Below are 6,000 nucleotides of genomic sequence, written 5' to 3' on the forward strand. Positions count from 1 at the left end.
TTAAAACTAGTTTATTTCTCTCAGCTCTGAAATTGAATTTAGCTGTGCAACTTACCATTCTTTACCTATGTTGACTTTATTTATCACCGTAACATTGTTAACGCTTCTGCTCTCATCTCCTAATATAAAGTCTATTTTGTTCTTTGTTGTTCCATTTGTACTTCTCCAGGTCCATTTACAACCTACATGCTTTTGGGAGAAAGTATTATCCTCATGTTGTAGTTCTCTGCAAAATTTACTAACATCTCACCTCTGTAATTTCTTTCACCTACTCCAAATGTGGCAGGAAAGGGTGGAGTAAAGGTGGAGGTAGAATGTAGATTGAGAGAAGCGAGTAAATGCCTTGGTGGATTAAAAAGTGTGATGAGGAATAGAAATTTGGGAATGGATGCTAAGAGGAGACTGTATGAAGGAGTGAGTGTGCCAACAGCACTGTATGGAGCAGAAACATGGAACATAAGAGAGGAAGAGAGAAGGAGTTTGAATGTGTTTGAGATGAGGTGTCTGAGAAGTATGATGGGGGTTACTAGGCTAGAGTGAGAAATGAGGAGGTGAGGAGGAGAACAGGGGTGGAAAAGGAGTTGGGAGATAGGGTTGATGAAAGAGTATTAGGATGGTTTGGACACATGGAAAGAATGAGTGAAGAAAGACTAGTAAAGGAAGTATGGAAGGCAGATGTGGAGGGAGTGAACATGAGGGGACGTCCTAGAGATGGAAGGATAGGGTGAAGGGGGCTTTGGGGAAGAGGGGAATGTCTGTTGAGGAAGGACGGGAGAGGACAGAAGACAGGGGTGAATGGAGAATGGTTGTATATGGAAGATGTTGTGATGCATGAGGTGGATTGGACAGGGGGATGGGGGGTGAGGTAGTGTGTGTGAGCAAAATTTTGATGCAGCCCAAAGGGATTTCTCCCTGTCCTCTCCTTTATATGGGGGGACAGAGAGGGGGGGGGTCGCCGATTTAATGAAGTGGCCTTGCTGTGGATGTGCTGTGTCTTGCGACACTGCTTCTGACTCAGGGCAGTGGACAGGGTGCAGGGATGACCCGTCATCTAGGAGGTGCTAAGATGGGAGGGAGGGTGGAGGGGTGTGGAGTGTTTTCAGAGATGGAATGGGTGGGAATGATTTTATGCCTTTTCCTTTTTGGCTACCTCCCTAGTAAGGGGGAAAAAGCCTTGGTATATATATGTATGTATTCCAAACTTCCCAATGCACGTCTCATCTCCCATTTTCTTCCCCATTTTAACATTAAAGTCACCTATTACCAATTTGTATTTGCTTTTTTCTTGGTCAATTACTTGACTTAAATCATTATAGAACAACTCAATTTCATCATCTGAACTCTGTGAAGTTGGTGCATGAACATGAACTATTTTTAGGGTGTATCTTTTGCATAGCCTAATCACAATCCAAGCTAGCCTGTCCAATAAACTACTGAATTTGACTACGTTACCAACAACCTCTCAGTTTATCAAGAATCCTACTCCACTAGATCTTTATTTGTCCTTACCTCTATAGTAGAACAAGAGGTGACCATCTTGCAATTGTATCAGCTTTTCTCCCATTCTTCGGACTTCGCTTAGTCCTACGATGTCCCACTTGATGTTGTCTGGTTCTTCTATTAAACTCTCCAGTCTGTGGTCTTCCGAGAGACTTCTTACATTGCAAGTATAGATCTTCCTTTTCTTCATGTTGTTTAATGTCTAAGAATTGGATTTGCTTGGACAGCACTTACTCACATTCGGTGGCACACTGCCCATAAGCACATGAGGCAATGTGGTTGAACCTTTAGGAGATGATAAGCCAACAGGAACGCCTGGTTTTGTTTTGTTTGTACTGTTCATGGTTGTTATTTATTTTTTTTTTTTTTGCAGTAATCTCACCACCGTGCCACCTGGTTTCTGGTGAGATATTTCTCTGGTGTCACCTTATTCATTATATTCGGTGAAGCCCTATATCTATAGGGTGCCCAATGGTCCACTCCGTCATTATGATGGTACCCCATATATCTATGAGGAATTTCCCTGTTTGCCATCAGGGACGTGCCCATTAGCCACTTGGGAGAGAGAATGATGTCTACTGCTTCTACAGTCAAGTGCTGTAGACCCTGGGTGATGCAGCCACATTTATGTCAGCCTTATTTCAGTGGACCATAATAGTGAAGGGATCAGAGGAAGTGGAGTGTTATATGTTATGGGGATATTAAAGCATTCCCCTTACATGCTAGAGGTCTACACAACGTCTGCATTTGTTTGTGTGTTACTAGAATAGCACCAAACAGTAGGGAGACAACTTAGACATCCATCTTGCACAACCACTTACATTCTCATCCTTTGACCCTGATGTACTGTATATTCAAAGTTTCTCCAACAAAATTTCTGGCCATATTAAAAAGATTGTATTGTTTTAGAAGTACACAACTCAGCAATATAATCATTAAAAAATTAAATTTTGTAAATCAAAATTAATCTATATATCTATTTTTCTCATTAGAAAAAATGCAAAAAACAGTCTTCTTTGAAAAGTACAGTAGCACTTAAAATAATAGACCAATCATAATCACAATTACAAGGGGAGTCAGAGGGTGGCAGTGGCTTTCCCCCCCTGGTTATCAATTGCATATCCCATAGGAGGTAAGGTTTGGTTAGGTTACATAAGCCAGGTTTGGCTAGGTTAGCTAGGTCAATATGAAAATGTAATTCCTGATATTTGTGCTGAAGTAGTTCTCATGGGATGCAAAAAGTCGCTATGAGTATAATGCAATTTGAATTATCCATCTAGCTGTCCTAGTTCTCGAGATATTGCATTTTGAATGGAATTAAATCGGGCCTATTTTGTCCGAGGAAATCAGGCCGAAACGTGCGGTCTGACTAATTGCCGATCAAACGTAAACAATGACGGTTTTTACTGACAGGCACAATTTTATATAAAAATTTAGCATATGGTTGCATTATTTGACCTATTTTCTTTAAGATGTGTGATTTCCATGTAAATTGATCATAGAATTACGTTTTTATCCTCTGCAAAATTATCCACCACAGCTACGAATACTGTCAAATTACATGAAAATCACACATTTTAAAGAAAATAGTTTGAATAATTCAACTGAATGCAAGCTATTACACTAATAACACAATAGTAACAAACTTAGTAGTGTAGTTTGATCCATACCACCAGTGATCATAGATAGCGGGCAGGACGAATCGTAGCTGTGGTCCGTAATATTACAGAGGATAAAAACATAACTTCTTTGATCAAATTACATGAAAATCAAACATTTTAAAGGAAATAGTTCAAATAATTCAACTATAAGTCTATTACACTAACAACATAATAGTAAGAAACTTAATAGAGTGAAGTTTGATCCATACCACCAGTGATAGATAACATGGCGGGATGGATGTTGATGTTGTTATCCGATAATTCGACCCGATAGAAAAAAAACTAATTAAAACCACCGATTTCTCAGCTCTACCGTAACACGCTGCCTTTATTTTGGTATTAGAATAATCCGCGAGACTAGTAGTTTTTGTTTATTTTGGTTAGTTGCCAGAACTCTGAATTTATTTAGCTCATTTTTTACGCTAAAACATAAACCAATTTTTGATTTACTGCTGAATGCAAGCCGCCATGTTTATCTTTTGTTTTTATATACCGACATGTAACTGATGATGTAACTGTTTGAAATTTACTATGATCGTAGTAAATACACTCGCATAACATTTGTATGAATGAAATTTCCGGCGGTATGTAAATTTGGCCGTTTGCATGGCATGCGCATAAAATGACGAGCTATTGTGCTTGTCATCGACGGTGGCGCCTCTGGTAGTGTTTGACCTACCTAGCTAGGTAAGGTTAAGTTGGGTTAAGTTCCACAAAGCATGTTTTTTCATAGTATTTTTTGTTTAATTAAAATTTCACCACAAATTTCTGCTTCCCCACCTGAAACCCCATTTTCCCATTGCTTCCCCATTATTGTAGGGGTGATGGGGTAAGGGTAAAAAAAGTGGTTTCCGTCAAATTTGAAGATCTGGTTTGAATAAAATACACAAAAAATCTAAGAATAAGCATTCATGAAAAAATACCTTAATTGTGCATTTCTAAAAATTTTAACAAAAAGACATGTAAAGTATGACTGACTGAATTAATGAAAAATCTTGCAAAAAAAATCAGGATTTTTGACATTAAACAACAAAGATTCTTTTTTTTTCACAACAAAAGACAACTCCACAAAATGATGACACTTACTGTTATTGGTTCCAACACATGGATACCCTAAAGTAAAAAAAATGGGTAATGACCCTAAAAAGGGGGAACAGTTCTTTGAAACCCTGGACAAGGGAAGTTTCAAGGCTACTGTTCACTTGCTTGGCCTCGCAATTTCTCTTTTGAAACCCACTAAAATACACTTTCTGATTAATCACTTGTTACAACCACATACAACAAACGTTCATGTAATTCACAGCAGTACATTTTACCTTACCAAAAGTGTGGAAACTTGTGGATCTTTAAGGTAACGTCATGGTGAGAGACGTCACCCTTTTCATACTTGCACACCACAGTAACTAAGGTCGGCTTTCATAACAATGTCCGAATCCCTTCGCTAAGTTCTCACGACTATATAGAGTAGAATGTTACAGGTATTTCATTTCCACTACATGGAAAATGTATTATGAGAAATTTACACTGAATACGCTTATATTTATTTTGGTTGGTTATCGTCGAAATTTAATAGTATTTGTTTTACATTTCCGATGCGTTCGAACGCTCAGCATTTCATGTGATGCATATTCAGAAGCACGAGGATCAATCTTTCTATTGAATTGACAGCGTTTGCTGTCACATACTAGATGTAGTTTTATCAGTCTTATTTGAGAGGTTATGTCATCCAATGCATAATATATTACAGACGGAGAGAAATTCGTTACATTTACGGACGCGAAAACTGATAGGTGAAACCTTAGTAAAGAGGAGCGGATAGAAACCTATCTTTGCAAGGTTTACCCACATGATTCTATGTCACCTGTCTACTATAAATTCATATAAACATTTTTACAAATAATATTTATGCATAATCTCTCTGATGATACTCATTTATTAATATCATGAATAATAAAAAACAATCTCCTAAAGCAATTCTGCTAACATTAATCTTTGTATGCTCACCACCCAGCCCCATGCTTCCCTATCCTCCTTATCTCTTATCAGCTTTTTCAAGACCCTCTCCTTCCCAAGACCCTTTCAATACCCACTGAATACACTTTACTCACCATCATTTGCCATTCACTCTAGTCGCGTCACTCTCAGTCCCTTCTCTACTAGCACTATCTCTTATTTTTCTCACTCGCCCTTTCTCTATCTTTCCCCTACCTCCTCTACCCTTCATTCCTTTATCTTCTATAATCTACATCCATCCCCACTCCCTCTCTGTCCAGCATTCTTTTTCTGGTTTTCCTTCCTTCAGCCTGTCTACCAATTTTCGTTCTGTCAATAGCGACGACAGCGCAGTGGAGTATTATTATTAGTCGCACGTGTAGCTGCGGCCTCCTCTGCCACTACTACTACTACTACTGCATCTACTCGAGCCAACTTGGCTGTCCCATATTATTGTTCTTAATTAATAATTATCATTACTATTATTATTAATATTATTATTATTATTATTATTAATATTATTATTATTATTATTATTATTATTATTATTATTATTATTATTATTATTATTATTATTATTATTATTATTATTATCATTATTATTACTATTGTTATTGTGTAAACATTGTGACGAATGTGGGTAGGTGGTAAGGGGAACACGGACTGAGGGAAATACTTTTAATCCAGGCGAAACTAGTCAGGAATAAAAGTATTTCCCTCAGTCCGTGTTCCCTTTACCTCCTATCCACATTATTATTATTATTGTTATTGTTATTACTATTGTTATTATTATTATTACCATTATTATTACAGTTGTTATTACTATTATTATTATTATTATTATTAT

General features: G+C 37.4%; 1 protein-coding gene across 4 annotated transcripts in view; it reads right to left on the reverse strand.

Moving 5' to 3' along the window:
- LOC143036424 (store-operated calcium entry regulator STIMATE-like) overlaps positions 1-4,609 on the reverse strand; it is a 106,074-nt gene extending 101,465 nt beyond the window's left edge. For 3 of the 4 annotated variants that reach the window (XM_076203774.1, XM_076203776.1, XM_076203777.1), the window contains exon 1: positions 4,483-4,603. The gene's annotated coding sequence lies outside the window, so the exon portion shown is untranslated. Of the gene's footprint in view, positions 1-4,477 lie in introns of all 4 variants that reach the window. The other variant, XM_076203775.1, reaches the window with a different exon arrangement.
- Positions 4,610-6,000: the final 1,391 nt, after the last annotated feature.

This window comes from Oratosquilla oratoria, chromosome 20, assembly GCF_046742065.1.
Source record: "Oratosquilla oratoria isolate Oo_2021 chromosome 20, ASM4674206v1, whole genome shotgun sequence".
Taxonomy (NCBI): Eukaryota; Metazoa; Arthropoda; class Malacostraca; order Stomatopoda; family Squillidae; genus Oratosquilla; species Oratosquilla oratoria.